General features: G+C 49.9%; 1 long non-coding RNA gene across 1 annotated transcript; it reads left to right on the top strand.

Annotated features, from left to right (window-relative positions):
* Positions 1-16,027: 16,027 nt before the first annotated feature.
* On the top strand, positions 16,028-20,438 carry LOC136389087 (uncharacterized). Its single transcript, XR_010748262.1, has 3 exons — positions 16,028-16,160; positions 17,941-18,506; positions 19,380-20,438. It is a non-coding gene; the product is annotated as an uncharacterized lncRNA (long non-coding RNA).
* Positions 20,439-20,898: the final 460 nt, after the last annotated feature.

The following is a 20,898-nucleotide window of genomic DNA, read 5'->3' on the forward strand; positions in this document are numbered from 1 at the left end:
CTTTGAAAAGTATTGTTTAATTTTAACATGTGACCAGCCCATTTGTCCAACTTCAGATAAGAATCCTCTTTTTATATGTGTTATTCATTGGAAAGGGAACATTTTACTTGGGAACTCGTTTTAATCTTGAGTCTTGGGACGAGGACAGCTTTTTAAGTCTGGAAGTGACATATTTAGATTACTTTTTAAAGAGTGGGTTGCAAAATTTGAATGGCAGGTCAGCAGTATGACCATTTCATGTTGGGCTGCCTGTAAACGAGGCTCTTCCTACGAGGAAGCGAAATGCCGACATTTAAAGAGCGTTCTTTCTTTACATAGGGTGGGAGGCCTGCACGTGGGTATCACTGTGGGTCGCCATGAATCAACAGCCCCTGACCTTGATCAGGTTAGTGGTGGGGTTGGAAACTCATCACGGGGCTGCAGTTTCTTATCGCCCAAACAACAGCTGTGCTCAGTAGACAACTATACAGCAGACGGAGGTGAGACCTGGGAATGGACCAGGTACAGGAATGAGAGTGGTCATGACGTGTGTGGGCAGTACACCTAGTTTCTAAATTTTACCCATTCATTAAAAAAACATGGAGCCAGCGTGGTGTAGACAGGGTGTTAAAAGACAGTTTCAGAAACTTATCTTTTACTGTTTTCCACTTTTGTTCCAAGTAGCCTTTCGGTGAACATCTTAAAACTCTGTGAATATTGCTGAGACTTAACTTTGGTGTCTAAGGTAAGTGACTGTGGAATTACTCCCTTGGACTCGGGGACAATGCTGTCGAAGTTCCAAAGGTTAACATTTTCTTTTTTTGTGTGAAGCTTCTATCCGCAGTCACATTTGAAAGAGAGCTGGGGTGCATGTTTTATGAGTGTTCTTGCCCATAATTTAGCTGATCTCTTTAAGGTTTAGTTGAGAAAATTTGCAAGAGGAACCTGAAATGGTGACAGTCAGCTTTTTAAATTGCCATTTTTTGGTAAGGAAAAAAAAAAGGGTTAGGATTCAGCTTAATTTGTTCAGGATTTATTTGAATATCAAAACCCTATGCATGTTGAACTTAGTGTAAAAAAAAAACAACACAACCAAGTATTAAAAGTGTTGTGACATGACAGGGTTGTCTTTGAAAGGGAAGGAAGGACTTGTTAGGAAAGAGTAAGGAGAGGTGTCAGCAGGTTAACATCCCGTGTTTACTCTGTAACAAGGTCGGGCTTGCCACGGCCGTGCGGTTAAAAGACCTGAGATATTTGAGTTGGGGACATTTGGGAGACTGGTAATAATAGTAAACTTTAGGGGGTTCCTGGGGGTGACTGCAAGTGAGTCAGAGGAATGCATTATGAAGGCAAAATTAAAATGCAGTTTGGGGAGATTTCTAGAGAAGACTGGTAGAAAGAAGAGGAGATTACAGTTTTTCATTTTGTTCACTCTTTGATTTGATTAAACCTCAAATTGGGATTTGGCGAGGAGAGAAAAGGCATATACTGACGAATGCTCTCATGGTGTTTTTGCTGATGATACTGGTTTAGATGACCTATAAGGAGAAAAGAGACCAATGTAACAAAAGATGGGAGAAAAAGCACTTTCATGGTAGTATATTTCCAACAAGAACATTAACATTTCCTCTCTCAAAACTGTTGTGATTTTGAGTTGAGTTACTAGAACTCCTTGTGGGTGAACCATCTTAATTTGGGAAAAACAATACTGTCACAACTAATTTGTGACACCAGGTAAAAAACATTATTTATTCTTAGCTAAATCTCAAGTCCTAAAGAAAGAATGGTAACGGAAAACATTTTTTTTTTCCTTTCAAATCCAGTCAGTTCATCTCTGTATTTAAACTGAACTATGGCATGCAGGTAAAAATCTGTAGGGTAGGGTGTGTAACTATGGAGTAATTTCATGGCTTCCCATGGCAATTAATGCTGGGAATTGTTTTTCTGATTTTCAAACCCCAAAGTGAACACTGTGCATCTTATAATTGAATAAGAAGTGATCTTTCCGGATTCTGTCTAATCATTCACTGAGCCGAACCTGCGCTCCATCTGGGACTAAACTCCCCAAACACTGTGAACCATCGGGAAGTACTGTTTGTTAAAAACGTTTAGTACTCAAATACCAGTTGGCATTTTGGCAGCTGACTGTGAGAGCAGAAATTCAAAATAATCTGTATCCTGGCCTTTCAGAATTCAGTGAGTGATTCTGTTTAGGAGCCACGGATAAATAATTATTTAGATGATCAAATTTATTCTAGGCCTGACCTGTGGTGGTGCAGTGGATAAAGCGTCGACCTGGAATGCTGAGGTCGCCGGTTCAAAACCCTGGGCTTGCCTGGTCAAGGCACATATGGGAGTTGATGCTTCCTGCTCCTCCCCTCTTTCTCTCTCTCTCTCTCCTCTAAAATGAAAAAAAAAAATAAATAAAATTGTGAGGTCACGTTCTAGCAGCTGAAATTAAAAAAAAAAATAAAAATGTATTCTTGCTCCTTCCTGCCGCCCATGTACTTGCTTTGTAATATAATATTCAGAACACAAATTCCTGGGGCTGAATATATAAAAAAGAATGATATTTTCAGATGAAGTACTAGCCTGAGCAGATGGTGGGATGTTGCCCAGCCATAAGTAAGATTAATGTGTTTAGAGCTGTTATGATGGTGAAGAGACAGGGAAAATGTTTAGCCAATCAATGGCCAGCAGATCCTGCCTGAACCTAACTTGACTTAAGTTTCAAAACTCATTTCTGATAAACACGCCTAGAAAATGAGCTTCACAGAACAGGGGCTGTTTTGGGAAATCTTTGTTCATACAAGGTTTGTGCTTACAAGCAGTTTCTCCCAGAGTTCCTGGAACAGCCCCTTCATTTGCTTTCTGATGTACAAAGATTTTTTTTTTTTTTTTTTGGAAGAAAACTGAAATTTTTCACTTGGTAGAATTATAGCGCATTTTTAGACATGTCTGTCGAAAGGTGAAATTTAAATAAATCTGTTGGGCCTTTGCACTGTGAGCACGTGAAATGAACAGTCCTTTAAAAATGATCACCGTGGTGTATTGAGTAGAATAGAACAAAGAAGTCATCAACTTAGCTCATGCTTTGGAAACGGATGCCTTAACAGTTCGGTTATTCCTTCCCGCCCATCGTTCTGTGACACCATTAGGTTAGCGAACACCTATTAATTTATGAACTCATAAACACTCTTTAAGTTTGAGTCCTGTTGTTCACATGACAGCATCACTTGATTTTAAATCAGGAATAGATAAAAGATGCTTGGATGATGTTATAGTTGCACACATTACAGATTGGATTTCAAGTTGCTCTTTGTCAGGAGAATGAATCGAGCCCTTTATTGCCAGAGACCCTTGTAAGGAGGCTTGACTTCCAGGTTGGAAATGGTGACGCCCAGGGTGCCCCTGTTGGTGCTGGTCTCAATTTTGTCATGATCCACATGGGACTTGGAGAGACGGCTACTTGGTCTTGACCTGTGCAGGGTGTCCCTGCTGCGGTAGCTGCTTTCAGTCTCATCCTCTTGGCGGCTGAGACATTCCCAGCACACAGCTGGGTCCCGAGCCTGAGCCAGTGCAGAAGCAGGTGATTGTGGGGAAGCACGCATCTCCCATCTGGTAGGAAGTCAGGTGCGCCAGTCCTTCGTGTCCTGTGTTTATGGCGTGGCTGGTAACCAGAAAATGAGCTAGCTGTATTTTTATATGTCAGTCATTTCAGTACATGACTCCCCAAGGGAGACTAGAATGGACCCAGGGGAGCGTTGCTTTCTGGAGAAGGTGCCGCATGCAGCCCAGAGGAGCTCCATGGCCCGGGCCTGCAGGTCCCTCATGCATGGGGTGTCCTGCGCCTCTCTGCTGCAGCCTGGGAGGGCCTTTCTCACTAGCGTGTGACACTTCTAAGGAGCCCATGGCCCATGCTCATCTCTGCATGGCTCAGTATGCGACCCAGCTGCCCTCTCTGGCCATCGGGACCTGGACGGAAGGTGGACCAGCCACGTGGCACCCCCTTGGAACCTGGAGGATCTCAGCCCTCCGGCCCGCTGTGTCAGACCCATGTTTAGCCGAATCCCCCAGGTTCCTGGCGGTTTGGGAAGCACTGTCCTTGAACTTAGCAATGCACTAACCCCTCTCCCCGCTCCCCCCTCCCTTCCTCATCGCCAAAGTCCATGGATTCCCACAGGACCTCAGACATCACCATGCTAGTGTTTGTATTTTTCTTTTCACTTTTTAAAGTGATTGAGATAGAATTGCAACATTTATTTGTTTTTGGTGCACCACAATAATGTGATACACAGGGTGAGAAAAAGTGGGATTTGAATTGTTTATGGAAAATACTATTGATATAATACTGTAGCTAATAAATAATGCAGGAAAGACTGTTTCGCCTACCCACTGCCAAAGACTTCCTGTTGCCCACCTCCTGTGTATACATTGCCCAGTGAGCCCTACTGTAAGTCCAGTTACATCTGTCACCTCATGGAGCACCGTCGCTGGTTGAGTGTTTACACTCAGTCCGGTGAGTGAGTTGTCTGGAAGCCGTCACATGCCAGGCATTGCTCTAGGTGATAGGAAGGACAGCCAGGTCGGTGCCCATTTCTGTTGGGGAGCTGGCTGGGCACACGAGGTGCCGTGGACAGTTGGAGAAACTGGACAGGGAGGTGAGAGCAGGGCGGGTCCTGTCCTGGCTATGGGAGTCTGGGAGGGACACGTAGGAACAGAGACCACCAGGGGGGCAGAGGGTGACTCTGGGAGCAGGGACAGCAAGGAGCTGACACTGGTAATGGTTCCATGTGGGTGTCCCCTGAGTGCCGTGGGTGAGGGTGTTTCCGTACTGCTAGTAAGGAGCAGGCCTGGTGGGGGGGAGGTGGTCTGCTCCCTCCCGAGGCTGCCCCACTGGTAGGCCTGGGGAGCCCCCCACCACGCGATCCTGAGCCTGGTGGGTTTCTTCTGAGGTCTGCACCTTATGGGAGGACACTTTAGCCAGAGTTTCACAGTGAGGCCTCATTTACATTTACAGTCTGTGTCCCTGCCCTGGACAGGCGTCATGTTTCTCCATTGTTTTGCACCTACACCTGCATATCCTCATCAGGGACCTGGGCTTCCGAGGCGTTGGCTGTCCTGTGGGTCAGCACCGACCCAGCTGGGCAGTATCCACTTCCACAGGGTGCTGGGTGGGGGTAGGGGCAGCACAGAGCAGGGACTGAGTGGGTGTTGTCCCGAGGGCAGCGTCTGCACGCATACCTGCCCGTCACACTGGGAGCCTGACTGTGCGCTGCTGGCTTCTAGTAGGAGGTGATTCGGTCACCCCCCCCACCCCCCTGGATGGCCCAGCACAGTATGTTTCTGGGCCTCCAGTGGTGACGCAGGGACAGATGGGGAGAGCTTCTGGGAGACTTAGGTGACCTGATCCGTCACTATGGAAGGGACGAACACAAGGCTCAGGTGTGACTAAAAATGGGGCAATTTTCAGTGCGCAATGTCCCTAGAAAAGCTCCATGGGCCACCTGATCCACTTGTTTCAGTTTTTAAACTTGTTTTTAAGCCAGTTGCCCTATTATTTTTATGACTGCTTCTTAAACCCTATATTGAAATTACTGACTGAGTCCTAGAGGCAAAGCTCTAATGGTTCTGGTGGGTTCTGGATAATTAATTTCTGGATCACTCACTATGATGGAAGAGTTAGGATTATTACATGGTATTTAGAATTTGAGATCAGCCTGATTCCTTTAATGAGAGTAAATTATCTTCAGTTCACCAAACCCCCCAATGTATAATAATTTCATATTCATTGTTCCCATTTAAAGCAGAAATCCCTTCCCTTAGGAGCGAGGTGCTCGTGACAGGCCTTCCCCCTACCTCCCCTGGCTGCTGGTGACCCTGTGCTGCTCTGGGCATTGGATGTGCTTTGCCCCCCTTGTTTAATTCCAACAAGCCCAAGAGGCAGGGATGGTTGTGTTGTGCAGATGAGCAGGGTGGGTTAGGGCACCTCCACCAGGGGGGCAGTGGCTTGTCCAGCAGGAGTGTACACGGTGCACATGGTGGGCCGCACACCCCCTGCGGTCAGTGTGCTCACTGTCCACCCTGAACCGCACTCCAGTGTGATGAGGCCTCGGGTTCTGGAGCTTTGAGCCATGTGGATGCATGACAAGGAGACCAAGCCTTTGTAGATAGATTAGCTCTTTCCACGGAGATAGAAATCCTCGCCTGCCTGGTGTCGGGACCACTGTGACCACCCACCCGGCAGAGGACAGGAGGTGCTCCATAGCAGGGAAGGCCTGGCCCGTCCAGGCCCCGGGACACTGAGCGCCTCTCTGTGTAAAGGTGGCTGGCAGGTCTGGGCTCTCAGCCAGGCTCCATGTCCACCCCTGTGTTACTGGACCTCTGTGCCTGTCCTCCAGTGTGCCTGCCCCTGGGCGGCCTGTGCTGTTTGAATAGGTGCTGTTCAGTGTCATGTATCATGCTAATCGCTGGGATCTGCACAGTGGCAAAGGTTTTTTGTTTTGGGTTTTTTTTTTGTTTGTTTTTTTGAGGAAAGCAGATTTTATAACATGGAGAAAAGCAGGTTGTTTTCTCTCTCACTGATGTGCTAGGTTATTTTTATCGTTTCCATGGGAAAGATGAGCAGTAAGGAAACGGAGTGTAAATGTTGCCACCTTCCTCATTCTGGGCCCCCGGACGTATTGGCTTCTAGAAACACTTGGCTCTTGTTATCCTGACTTCGCGTTCCTGCTCAATGAATATTAATCAGTGGATGAAAGGAGATGGTGTTTTCGCATCATGTTCTTTCTCCGTTTAGTGATGTCAGGGTTGTTTACATACCGTGTGGTTTGATTTGTGTTATTTTCAGAACAAGTACTTTAGAAGGGGAAAAAATAACAAAAATACAATTTATTCGAGAGGGAAAACTAGTGTTTATATGTACACATGCTATGGTTTTTTGTTTTTTCTTTTTGGTATTATGTTCTTTGGAGGAAAGACCATATCCTGGAGCCGTTTAGTGTAAGATGTGCTTAGAGAAGCAGAAAGCAAAGGTGAGTTCAGAATGTTCTGAAACCTTTTAAGAAACAGAAGTGCCCTGTGGGCTTCGTGGCTCGTGTTGGTAACAATCCAATGAGCGGTCTTCCTGGGGATCCTCGTTGGGGCAGTTGGTCCATTTAACCTTTTATAAAAAAATATAGAAAGGAAGGAAAAGGAAATTTGCTGCTTAGATTTGGGATTTGACCCCAATGTTCTACATGTAATTCAGAAGAATAGCAGACACATGTCAGCGCTGACCAATGTGGTGCTTAGTGGGGGTGGAGTGGGGGGTGGGAGGTAAGGGGGGAGGTAGAAGACGGTAAACAGAAGTAAGTGGTGACAGAAGGGGACTTGACTTGGGTAGTTACTTAATGCACATATGATAAGTAGATGCAAAGCAGTTAATTTGTTATTGTCATAGATGCAACTGATAGTTTGAATTTTTGCGGGTTTAACTTGACTAGGGCACTCAAGTGATTTTGAACAAAAAAAAAATTTATAAAAGGCACCTGGCCTGACAGGCGGTGGCGCAGTGGACAGAGCATCGGACTGGGATGTGGAGGACCCAGGTTTGAGACCCCGAGGTCCCCAGCTTGAGCGCGGGCTCATCTGGTTTGAGCAAAAGCTCACCAGCGTGGACCCAATGTCACTGGCTTGAGCAAGGTGTTACTCGGGCTGCTGAAGGCCCACGGTCAAGGCACATATGAGAAAGCAATCAATGAACAACTAAGGTGTTGCAACGAAAAACTAATGATTGATGCTTCTCATCTCTCTCCATTCTTGTCTGTCTGTCTGTCTGTCCCTATCTATCCCTCTCTCTGACTTTGTCTCTGTAAAAAAAAAAAAAAAAAAAATGTACCTGATTATATTAACAAATACCCAAGTCACATGTGACATATTTGCTTCACTGTTGACACCTCACGCTAGAACATGTGGACACACGCTAAGCAGTTTTCTCCAGGGGACCCGACGCCATAGACTTCCTGTGCGGTAGTTTTCAGTGTTAGCTATTTTAAAGTAAAAATTCGCGGGAGCATGTCTAACAGATGCGCTGGGCTGCCACAGACGCCGGTGTCGGCCCGATGTGCGCAGGTCTGTGGCGTTGGCTGCAGGGCCGCAGCCCTGACTGGTGGGGCGGGTCCCCGCTGTGGGCGGGCCCCGGTCAGATCACTTTCCTCGTGAGCCATGCTTTCTTCACGCACACGAAGGGTAACAGACTGGGAAGGTCTGGTGAGAGACGCAGTGTTATGATTTCACCTTTGGCTGCATAGTACAACGTCACGCCAGGAGGGTGTTTACAGGGTGCCAGGCACGCCTCGCCACCAACGCGGCTCGGTGTCAGAGGCGGCCCTGCCCACTGAGCCTCGTTTGGTGACAGAGGGCCAGTGTGGGCAGAGATAAAGGGATGAGAACGTGGTGGGTATCTGTAGCTGGGAGCCGACCCCATCTGGAGTGATGGAGCCATGACAGGTGAGCAGGACTTGGCATCGGCATGAGCATGGGGATGACCATGCCCGAGTGGGAGGAAGCCGCGCTGCGTGGAGGGGGACAGGGAGCCCCGGGGCACAGCACAGCCACGTGGAATCAGATGAGGAAGCTGGAGGGGAACGCAGAGTCAGTGGAATGTATCTCGCGTGGGCAGGTCTAGGCCTGTGGTCCAGGTGTGGCCGTGAGGAATGGGGTCACAGTGCAGCCGACTGCAGCCAAGGTGAGGTGTCCAGAGCATGAGGATGGAGGATGCCGCTGACCTACCTGGGTCTCGGGGGTGTTCAGACAGAGGACAGGACGCCTTTGCCAAAGGCTGGTGGTGGGGGGGATAGCCCAGGGTGACTAGGGGGTGGTGGGACACCCTGCCTTTCTCTCTTCTCCCCTCCAAGGCTCAGGACTGGCATCGGCCTGATGTTCGCAGGTCATCTCCCGCCAGTTCTGTGCCATGTCCTCTAGAATCACACCCCCAGTGTCACCCCAGCTTCGGACGCGGCTGCGCTGGCTTCCTGCCACCGAGGACACAGCCCATGCTTCCTGCGGGGCTTCCTTGGGGAGCTCCTCTCTCCACCCTGCAAGAGGGCACTGGGTCTGTCACCCTCCCCTGCCTGACCAGGCCTGGCATGGGAAGGAGCTCAGTGAATATTTGTGGACTGAGTGGAAGCAGGGCCCCTCCGGAGAGGATGGGGTGGGAGAGAGGACAGGTGAGCATGACTGCAGGGTCCTGACACTGATTATGGACTGTGAGCTGCAGGGGACGCGGAGGAAGGCTTTACACAGAGAGGCATGCGGCCGCAGAGTGGGAGCCCGGGTGGGGTAAATGGGACTAGGACGTGGCCCAGGTGTCATGTGGTCAAGCTGCCAGAGCTTGTGTGGTTCTGGATGTTTAAGGTCTGGGCTCGGACGTGACCATGGTGCTCTGTTCTTTTCCTCCTTCGCTCTAGGAACACTCAGTTTGGGGTTTACGTTGTGCTTGGGCATGGGGAAGAATAGCTCATGTTGGTTTCACTGTATCTCCTGTATACTGGAATCAAAGCTTCCAAACTTTTTTTCTGTAACCCTCCCACTGTCCAAAATGCATGTCAGGTCACCTGGGATGCAAATCCTACTCGATGTGAGGTTTTCACGTAAACGAAGGTCTTGATTGCTGCCCTCTGATGTTTCACTCTATTTCATTCATAAAAAAAGCACTGGATACCCCCTCTCCCTGAAAACCTGTCTGTAACTTCACAAACGCTGTCTCTGGTGGGGGGAGCAGCCCACACACCTGTCTGGACTGTGTCCCTGGCTGAGAGGACAAGGGAAGATATGTCTGTCCAGTGTCATTAGGGTACATGCCCAGGTGGCTTTGTGCTGGGCCGCACGTCCTAAGGAGAGTTTTGGAAGAGAGGCTGGATTGAGTTTTTCTCTCCAACCGCACAGACCCTGAGAAACTCACGCTAGGTCTGTGCCACCCGCGTCTTTCCCAGGTACGATCTCAGCTGCAGCCTCTGAGGCTCCCAGCCTTGCTCTCGTGCTTGGTGGTGACCGTCCTCTTCGCATCACCGCATGACTGGCAGGCGCGTCTGGGGTTGCGTCACTCTCGAAGCCGCAGCCTCCTGTTGACTCCTTGTTGGTGCCGCCCATATTGTGCGTGAGTCACCAGAAAGCCACCCGTGACTACAGAGGCTGAGACAGGGCTGGAGGGAAGCTGTGCCCGGACACAGGTCGCCGTGGGGTTGAGGGCAGAGCCCTTTCGTCAGAAGCCTTTTTGGAAAGCCTCAGGGCATTGTGTTAGAGAAGGCTGACGCCAGCCGCATGGCTCCTGGGAGCCAGAAGCCACAGGCCAACGTAAGGCAGAGGAATACAGTTGTCCCTCATGCCGCCACTTTGTTGAGTCTTCTTCCCTCTCCCATGTGGTTCTGACGCCACGAGACCCAGGGGCTGATGGTGACATCGAAGAGTCCAATTGGGCTCACAAATCATAGGTGGGAAGGTCTGCCCAAGGGGCTGCTGCTGCCCAACACCCTCTGTGAAGCTCCTTGCAAGGGGCTCCCTCTAGTTCTCACCGTGGTTGTCACACACTTCATTTCTTCCTATTAAATTTATGCAACATCCTTGCATAGAGATCGGTCCTTTAGGAGAAGATAAAACAGCAGTGTGCGGCTGCGTCTCAGGGTGTGGGCTGTGTGGGGTCAGACCTATCAGGTCCAGTGTGGCCAGGGTGGCCAGATCTCAGAGGGGCACTCGGCTGTGAACCTGACCTTTCCCGATGGGGCTCGGTGTTTTTCTCATATCTTCCTTCTGTGAAATGGGTTCCGACTGAGAGACTGGTCAAACGCCATGTTGGTGAGGAAGTCAGTCGAGATCCCCTGAGTGGGAGAGAAGGAAGTCTGCCTGGCTTGCCCGTCTGAAGTGAGTTCATATTTCCTTTAGTTTTCTTAGCCTTCATGACAGGTCCAACAAATAGCACCTGGTACGTGCCTGGCCCTGTCAAGTGGACAAGACAGGCTGTGTTCCAGCCGTCGCGTGTCTGGATATTAAAGCTGGCCTCTGGGTGCATGTGTGTTTAGATCAGTGCCTGAGTAAACTCCTCCCAAGATGGTGCTAAGGGAAACTAAGCTGACGGGCCAGTCCCTGGTCGTGACTTCTTTCCGGTCTCTGGCGCTCGCTGTTCTTGCCATAAACAAAAAACTGTTTTACTGCCCTGTCTGTTTTTCCTGGAACACCGGATTACTCATGCTTCGGAGAACAGACTCTCAAATCTGAGCTGAAATGTCATCAAGACGTGAACATGTTCATCGTCTTCTCTGACTCGGTCATCCCGGGCCAGAGTGTGTTTCAGAGTCTAGTGAGATGTTTCTTTAGTGTTGTTCTTCACGGTCCTCCTCCCACCTCCCCACCCCCCACCACAGGAGAAATGCTTAGCATCCCACAGAAGGAGCACTAAAAAAAAACTGTGAAATTTTATCAGCTGGCCTGTTTCAGTACAGAGACCTCAGGGTTCTTGCTCTCCTAGAAAGAACATTCTAGTGGAAGCGAGCAGACAGACAGCAAACAAGGTAGTGGGACAGTGACAAATGCTGTCCCAAGAGAGGGCACTGCCGGTGCACTGCGGGGAAGAAGTGGGTGGGGTCACTTTAGAGCAGGGGTTGGGAACCTATGGCTCGCAAGCCAGATGTGGCTCTTTTGATGGCTGCATCTGGCTCGCAGACAAATCTTTAATTAAAAAAATAATAACGTTAAAAATATAAAACATTTTCATGTATTACAATCCATTCATTTCCTACCACTCATGCTCATGGTTGCAGGTGGCTGGAGCCAATCACAGCTGTCCTCTGGGACAACACCAAATTTTTTTTTTTTTTTTTTAAGATTTTATTTATTCATTTTAGAGAGGGGAGAGAGGGGAGAGAGGAAGAGAAAGAGAGAGAGAGGGGAGGGGGAGGAGCAGGAAGCATCATCTCCCATATGTGCCTTGACCAGGTAAGACCAGGGTTTCGAACTGGCGACCTTAGCGTTCCAGGTTGACGCTTTTATCCACTGCGCCACCACAGGTCAGGCAACACCAAATTTTTATTGGATAATGTGTAACGTACACGGGTCGTTGTATGGCTATCACGGAATTACATTTTAAAATACTGTATGTGGCATTCATGGCTCTCTCAGCCAAAAAGTTTCCTGACCCCTGCTTTAGATGGAGTGGGGACACGTCCCAGACCATATCACATTGTTGAACACGGCCAGGAGCAGCAGCCTCTGAGCCCGTGGGCACACAAGTGTGGGGTAAATTAGAGGCGGAGGAGAGTAAGGCGGGGTGCCGAGTGCCCAGTACCTGTCCTTGTCAGTCTGACTGGGCGACATCCCAGTGCCAGTATGACTGAGCCTGAAGAGGCCCTGTTTCCTACGATGTGAACAGGGTCTGCTTCGTGTGCCACTGCCTGTAACACTTCAGTGTGGCTATTGGCCATCATTGATGATTTTTGATCCTTTGGGATGTGGGCGATTGAGCTCTTATGAAGGTAATTTCGGTGTGTTTGATACCCTCAACTCTTCTGGCCGGGTAGCATGCTTTTCTTTGCTGAGGAGGGTCTGACCACGCACCCCTGACTGATGGCGCAGTCATGACAGGGCCAGGCATGAGGACCCGAGATGAAACTCTGAGATAAATCATTTCCACATTCTTGCTTAAGTGGCCGTTTTAGGGGCTGGAAGCCCATTTTCTGCTGAAAGCCAGTGCACGTGGCCTTGACCCAGGGTCCCCACCATTTCTGAGCAACATAGGTATGATGGTTTAGTAACAGCCCGGTAGATTAAAAAACAACAACAAAAACCCCACAACTTGTGGAATTAGACCTTTCTCCCTTTGAGGAATTATTCACGGAAGCATTCGTTTGAGACCGCGGAACCCATATCTGCATCAGCGATGGAGGCAGGGTCTATTTTCCTATCTTACTACTGATGGACGCACCAAGGTGACTGCCCGAGCTGACACAGCGTGGCTGAGCAAGAGCCCTACTTCCCTGGGCAGGTTTCTGGGTTTTTGAGGATGTTTTGACCTCAAGACAGTGAAACGAATCTGTACAATTTTGTAGATCTTTTTTTTTTTTTAATGATGGACGAAAGCTGTCCCCTTTCCACATGTAAATATTAATGACCAGAGAAGCCTGTGTGGTCCAAGCAGAGGTTCATTCCTTGCATTGTCTGTGGAATGATTCACTTTTCTCAGAGGGCAGCCCCTCCCCCCATCTACCTATGGAGAGCTCCAAGCTGGTCCCCCAGGTGACTGAGAAACCTAAGAACAGAGGGCCCACAGCTGGGAACTTTCTTACCCCTGTGTCCCGGATCCAAAATCTGGCCTAGAAAGGGCCATGTGCCTTCCAGAGCCTGGGGGTGGCCGCAGTGGGTGGACCCAGAGGTTTTCACAAACCTGCCCTCACAAGCAGAGCCCAGCGCTCATAGCACCCGACTGTGTGCTGGGCTCCTGTGAACCGGAGTTGACCTGGGAGAGGTCGAGGTGGTGGAGAGGGGGTTGAGGCGGAACTGATGTGAACGTTCTGCTGACCGCCAAATGTTTGGGCAGACACCCTGACCCCAGGTTTTTAAAGGACAGATGTTTGAAATGAGCTATCGATCTATTTTTTAAAGCATTTATTTATACAGAGTACGAAGCATGGCACATAACCTTTTATTCCTTTTGAAAATGATCAGAACAGTAGCTCAGCATGGCAAAACGTTAAGGACAAAGAGGAGGGAGAAACATTACCTGTCATCACGCCTTCTGTTTTTCCTGCTTGGAAAAGACACTTAGGTGTGGTTGCAATCCTAACACAGACACGACTGGTAATCTGCCCTTTTTAATAGAACGCTGCCCTCGGCCCTCGCTTCATATTGGAATGGTCATCCTGATGCACTTTTAATGGCTGTGTAATAGTTCATCAGGAAGGTGAACCCTAATAATGAACATTTCCCCTACTCTTGGGCATTGAGGTTGACTCAGATTTGGTCATGAGATCTTTCTTATTTTTTTGAATCATTTCTTAAGGTCAGTGCCCAGTAGAACAGAGATTTCGTGACTCATTTTTCTTTTTGTTTCTTTTTCACCCGTTTCCCCTCCCCCACCCATTCACAATATAGACCAGGCAGAGGGCTGGGTTGAAGTATATGTGGAGTAGGTTTCCTCCACTGCTTCTCTCTCTCTGCGGCTGGGGCCAGCGCACAGCCTGTGGTGTGGCCAGCCCCCCCCTCCCAGGGGGAGGCCCACTTCTGTGACTCTTGACACATGTTGTTAAACGGCTCTGCAGAGTTCTGACTTTCTTCTTTGCATTTGCCAGGTGAGTCATCGGCCTCCGAGCCAGCCAGCACTTACATTTTCGGACAGTTAATTATCATTCCCATATTAGGCAGAGAGAGAGGTGCCGTGCACATATGCATGGCTTGCAATTATGTCCATTACAGAGCACTGACTCTCTGGGGAGAGAGCTTCCCAGCCCTGAGACAGGTCCTGACGGCAGATCCGTCACTCTGGGAAGGTCTGGACCGGTCCGGGTTCTGCCGTTGGTTCCCAGAGCCCTCTGTGTTTCTTCTGGCCCAGGGAGCTGCCTCAGCGGTCAGAGGCCACCGAGAGGATGAAGTCACAGGGACGAGCCCGTCAAGGTGCCTATTTTAGCTGTGGGTGGGCATCCAGGGCCAGCTGCCTGGGTATTTCGAGAGAAGAGTCATTTTGAAAATTCATTTGCAATTCATAACTGTGAATAGCCTGAGAGAGTCACGGGCAGGTCTTCCGTGGAAACCCTCTCCCCTGCTCCCCCCTGCCCTGTACCAGGGAGTGCTCATCGTTGGGTTCTGGTGCAAACACTCAGGGAGTGGGGAGGAGGAGGCCCTGGTCATAGCGCCTGCGCTTGGCAGCAAACCCTGGACCTGGGGTCCCCCCTCTGATGGGCGCCCCCAAGTCCATAAAATAAATCTTCTAGGTTCTCTGTCCCACTGGTGTCTCCAACTCTCATTTTTTTTTGTAGCCAAAGATGCAATTTTCCCACTTACTGGTGTCCTTCTTGGGCAACCATGGAAAAAGGCAGTATGAAACCCAAAGCCGCATTCATGGTTTGACATTTGCACCAGGAGATCCCATGACGTACCTCATTAGAACTGATGGTAAAACTATTTAACTATCTGTGGCTTGAGCATACTTACCCCTCTGTTTCCCCTACCCCCGGCTCCTCCCAGCCCTGAGCTGCTCCTCATCCGCACGTTAAACATAAAACCAGGAGGGAGAAAGACCAGCATTCACTTGTGTCGGGCAGGTTAAGAGGAAGTTGGCCAATCTGCAGAACTGGCCCTGAACCCACTGACCATTACTTTATTTGCTGACTGCAAAAAATTTTTCTCCTGAAAGAGAAGCACCGTCCACAGCAACGTCTTTCAGCAGGAAGAGCCATGAGGTTTTATTTGCCTGTTTTTGAAACGCCATTCTTCCTCCCCGCCCCCTGCAAAGGCAAGAGTCAGGAGGGAGGTGTCACCGTGAGGCCACATCACATCGCTAGGTTCCCGTGTGGGCAGCCGCCCTGAGCTGGGGGAGGTCACGCCAGCTGAGCAGGCGTGCTGTGCTCCCCCCGTGTCTGGACTGGTGAACAGGCACACTGTGTGTGATGAGAGCCACTGTAGATAAGCATCGGGCCACCCACTTACAGGTGGGCTATTTTAAGGAGGAACCTGTCCTCGCCTCAGGGAGTAGCTGTAGGAATGTGCTGGAACCCCAGCCTGAGGGGTGAGACCTTCAGAAGTCATTTTCAGCACCAGAAAGCCAGCCAGGATCTTTCATCAAATTCAGCTTTTTTCTTTTTTGAGTGCCTGTTATAAGCGAGGTGCTGTTTCAGGTATCGTGGGCGGGGGGGGGGGGGGGGGGCACTGCTGTGCACTAAACAGACAGGAGCCCTGCCTGCTGGGGGGGCCAGATGAGACAAGGAAACAAAGATGATTCATCAGGTGGAGGTGAGTGCTATAAGGAGAAGGCAGAGAATGAGATAGTGATGGGAGGAGGGGGAGGGGACAACGATGACAACACTGGTTTTCAGGTCAGAACAGTTCCCTCAGCCTCTCCTGTCAGAGTTCATTGGAACAAGCCCCTGCAGGAAGTGAGGGAGCCCTGAGCTTGAGACACCAGTATGATCAAAGGCCCTGGGGCAGCGACATGCTTGGTAAGTCACTGATGCAGCCCGTGTTGCTGGGCAGTGGAGTGGACCTGGAACACTGGGGGTTGAGGAGGAGGCCGCAGAGGTGGGTAGGGCAGTGTGTCCTGCTTAAGGATATTCCTTGGCTTTTATTTGAAAGTGGGACAGGACTCAGCAGGGAGTTCTGAGCAGGGGAGTGGCAGAGCCTGATTTTCAGGGAGTTTTCCGATGTGATGTTGAGTCAGGGAAGAGGGGCATAGGGTGGGTGGGGAGGAGATCCCACGCAAGGGCTGTGCTGTCCCCGCCCCCCCTCACCCCGAAGCCACAGGTAAATTAATTACAGTAAATTAAAGTGCAAGGTGAATTCATGTTACTAAGGAAAATTCATGTAAATGAATTACAGTGTTAAAAAGTTAAAAATTCACATTCTCAACAGCATGCCCCATGTTTCAAGTGGTCAGTAGCCATGTTACCCAGTGGCAACTGTGCCGGGGAGTGAGATACGGATCATTTACATTGTCCCGGGAAGTTCTATTGGACAGAGTCCTGTCGGCCGTGTGAGGACTTTGGCTTTCCATGGAAAACCACTGGACGGAGAACACAGGACGACCATGGCCTGAGTCATGATTCCAGGGCTGCTGCGTTGAGAACACATTGCAGGGGGCCTGTGGGGGGACTTGGGAGACCACTGATGATCTAGGTGGGAGGGGACTGTGTTGGATGAGGTGGGTACCACGGTGATGATGAGGACAAGTTGGGTGTTGAATGTCTTTGGAAGGCAGAGCCACTAGGCTTTTCTGATGGGACGGATGGTGTGAGGGGACTTGCAAAGAAAGTGATGGAGGCATCTTGGTGATGTGGAGGGGTGGACATGGAGGCGGAGCCAGTCCACCCTCTCCCATGAATCAGGAGGGAATGGGGCGGGGCTGTGGCCACAAAGACCCAGAGAGATGAACAGGTCAAGGGAGGGACGGGTGTGCTGAACATTCAAGGTGGAGAACATTTCCCATGGTCATGGGAAAGCGAGTTGAAAAGGAAACATAAGGCATAATAGTGGTTAGACAGTGTTGGAACCCTTTGAGATTGGTGACCGTGCACCCCTTCCTGCCCCTCAAGGATCTATCTTCCCCAGCACAGGTGACCCCTCATGGTCAGGTAGGGAGGGGGAAGGGCGATGGCCAGGTTCATGCAGGGAGTTCAGGCGATCAGCAGTTATAACAGATGATGGAGAAAAGTAAAGATTGCAGGGGAGGGGGGAACAAGTTGGGAGGAAAGGGAGGGATCGATAGCCTGGAGTCTGATATTTCCATGAGCAGTTGAAGGTGTCACTCACCCAGGTGGAAAGAGAGATGCTCATCGAAGACCCTGGTCTGCGAGTTGGTCATTTTGCAGGTAGTGGTGCCACCAAGGTCCAGAGGCCTTGGAAACTGCCCATGTATCTTCCTCGGAGGCTGACTCGCTAAGCCCCAGAATTCTGACTGGTACAGTCACACCGTGGATCATACCTAAGCAGAGCATGGACCCCCGGAGACCCACCAGGCGCCCATCACAAACTGGGTGCCAAACTGCGCACCTCGGGGAAACGACTTCATGTCCACCTCCTGTCCACCTGCAGCCTGTGACTCTGTGGCCTCCTGTAGTCTGTCGATGTAGCCCTGACCATGTGGTCCTCAGAGCGGCAGTGGCAGGAATCATTCACCGGCAGCATGTGAGGCCAGGTGTCCATCAGGGACTGGGGCAGCTAGACCTTCACCCGCCCTCTTCAACTCTGTCCACGCAACAAACACTTCCCTCTCTGTCTTTTCAGCACCGCGTGGGACAGCTCCTTCACAGGGGGTGGGGGACAGTCTGGTACCTGCACATTCCTCCCAAACATGGGAACAGTTGCTGATATTTATTCGGGAGAGATTCCAGGAGGCCAACTGACCTGTTCATGTCTGCCAGCCACCCCCTCCTATGCCCCCCTCCACCCCTCCTCCCTCTCTCAGAGCAGAGAGAGAATGAAGAACAATGTAAGTAAATTTTTAACAAGATGGTCCAGCTTGGGCTTTGTGGGACTGACCAATGAAGCCAGAGGCAGCTTTTCAGCTAGAATTACCTGGTTGTTTGCATGAGTGTTTTTCTGTCGAGCTTCCCGGGGTCACTGGGGTGATCTAGCCACCTTACCCACTGTCTGAACTGGTTGAGCTCCTGAAAGGACGAATGCAGGAGGCAGGGTATTGAGATGCACACAGATGGTCCCGGGTGCCAGTCCCCTGCCAAGCCGACATCCAGTCCCCATGGAGTTCCGTCCATCCGTCCGTGGAAAGGCCCCCAGAAAGATCTCACAAGACCTGTGTTTTGTTTTTTTGTGGTGAGTCCAGAGTTCCCCAGGTAGGTAAGAAAAACAAAAACAAAAAATAAAGCAAACAAAGGGTTTTATCCTTGGAATGAGCTCAGCGCCCCTTGAATACGCTAATTGTTTTCCTGTCCCCTCTCCCCCCTTCTGCCTGAATAGATAACCCTTACAAAACGTCCATTCATGCCACCAGGGAGCATTGCAGGATCCCTCGATCCTGACCTTGGCAGGATGCATGGGTCAGATGGAGTGGTGGGTGGGTGTGCGTCGTGTGCGTGTGTGGCTGACATCCATGTGGTACTCCGCAGGCCCGTTGTTCAGAACCTTTAGCAGCAGCAGAGGACAATGGGTGGCCTTTTAATTTATGAATCACAATGAAGGCTTACACTTGCAAGTGAAACCAGGAAGATGCAGCCTTGTTTTTGTAGCTTATTTTTGAGCACAAACTTGATTGTCTCCGTGGCTTTGAGAAAAGGACCTGCTCATAGAAACGGTGGCTTTTCCTTTCTGTTTCCGTGTGACTGACATTTTTAATTGAGATAGAAACAGTGGTTTTTCAAGGGAGATAAAATAAGGGTGGTAGTGGGGGGCGGGGACCCAGCCCAGTGACAGGGTCATCCTGTATCAGACCCTGAGTCGCTCATTTACATTTGGGCTAGTACTTGTTTTCTGCTCCAAACTGGCTGTGTGACTCTGGGTAAGTTATTTAGCTCTCTTTTTTAAGTGTAAACTTGGGATGAGAACTAGGTGATACTGAAAAGAAGGTATTTATAAAAGCGCTTGTAAGTTCCGTTAAGAAAAGCAGAGTCAGAAACCACCACTAAAGATACTTGATTCTGTCTGTAAACCTACATTGTTGGGTTATTCACTAATTTATTTATTTATTTTAAGCTGTCATTTAATTTCAGGCGCTGGCTCGTGAACTCTGCAGCAGGAAGAAATGCTCCACACACACGGATGGCTACAAAGAAACTTTATTGTGGTCACTCACGGCTGGCTTGGCAGGGTCCGTCCCACCTGGCCGGCCTGTCTGCAGCTGTCTGAGCTCAGCAAGTCCAGATAGCACAAACTTGAGCAGACACAGAGCAGTGGGTGGTTTAAATCATGCAGATGGGTCTGAGTGGAACCCAGGCCAGACTGGGGACCCCAAACAATTGCTCACTGACTGTGGGGAGACTGGCTCATAGTGGGGGGGGGCGGGTTTTCGCCCTGATGTTGTTTTTTTTTTTTTAAAACACGTGGATTAGAGAATGGAACCCCTTCAAATCAGATATTTCGAAACTTCTAAAGACTTGTAGGCCGGCTTTTGTTTCTGACTGCTGGCTACTTGTGAAGGAGAAAGCTTTGGAAACTGCCCCCTGCCCCCATCCCCATTCCTGTCCCGGTCTCGGTCCTGGTCCCAAGGCCTCAGAGAAAGAAGCACAGTCCAGAGAAAATGTCCACTCTGCTGGGGTCAGCGCAGCTGTGGTTTTAGGAACCGGGCATCCCAGGCTCCAGGGTTCGGAGTTCCAATGTCCACTGCGCATGAGTCACCCTGCCCGGTCAGCCCCTGTCTTGCGTGTCCCTCTCCAGGGAAGAGCCAAGACTGTTCACTTGCTCAGGGGTTGCAACACCCTTGGTTACAGGCTGGGACAGGACAGTGCAAACAGGGACTGAAACATCAGAGGGGGCGTTTCATCCTGATAACAGCATTCTTTGGATATCTGCAAGTTCACTCTCTTTTGGTGAGAACGGGAAGTTTGATTTCAGAAGAGAGTTTTGTGTTTGAATTTTTTTCTTTTGGCAACACTCTGACTTGGAGTCATTGCCCTTCCCTGTTAATCTATGTCACAGACCGGCAGGAAACTAAGCAAGTTGCCTTATTGGAGTGGCTAATTGCTCACCAGAGGTCAGACCCTCAGGCTTTCTAGAAATGGGTATTAAACACACACACACACACACACACACACACACACACACACACACACACACTCAGGCTTTCTAGAAATGGGTATTACACACACACACACACTCAGGCTTTCTAGAAATGGGTATTAAACATACACACACACTCAGGCTTTCTAGAAATGGGTATTAAACACACACACACACACTCCCTCTCTCTCTCTCTCTCTCTCTCTCTCTCCAGGGACCTGAAAATTTAAAGGGACTTTGAGAGACCGTGTAATTCCTGACCCTCCCAGGACACCGGTGACCCACTCCGGGGTTTTGAGGTCCGCCTGCTTCCTGGATGCCACTTGAATGTCTCAAGAATCCAGTGAACCTTTCTAGAACGGAGCTCAGTGTTTCTCGGCTCTCCTGTCGGCCTCCTCCACCAGCTCTGAGGTCCCGTGTGCCTGTCTCCTGGCCTCTTTCTGGCTCCCGGTACAAACTGCACCATCCATCCCCGTCCCCCAAAGCCAGCTCTGATTTTTGTCACGTCTGTTT

This window comes from Saccopteryx leptura, chromosome 1 (genome assembly GCF_036850995.1).
Source record: "Saccopteryx leptura isolate mSacLep1 chromosome 1, mSacLep1_pri_phased_curated, whole genome shotgun sequence".
NCBI lineage: Eukaryota > Metazoa > Chordata > Mammalia > Chiroptera > Emballonuridae > Saccopteryx > Saccopteryx leptura.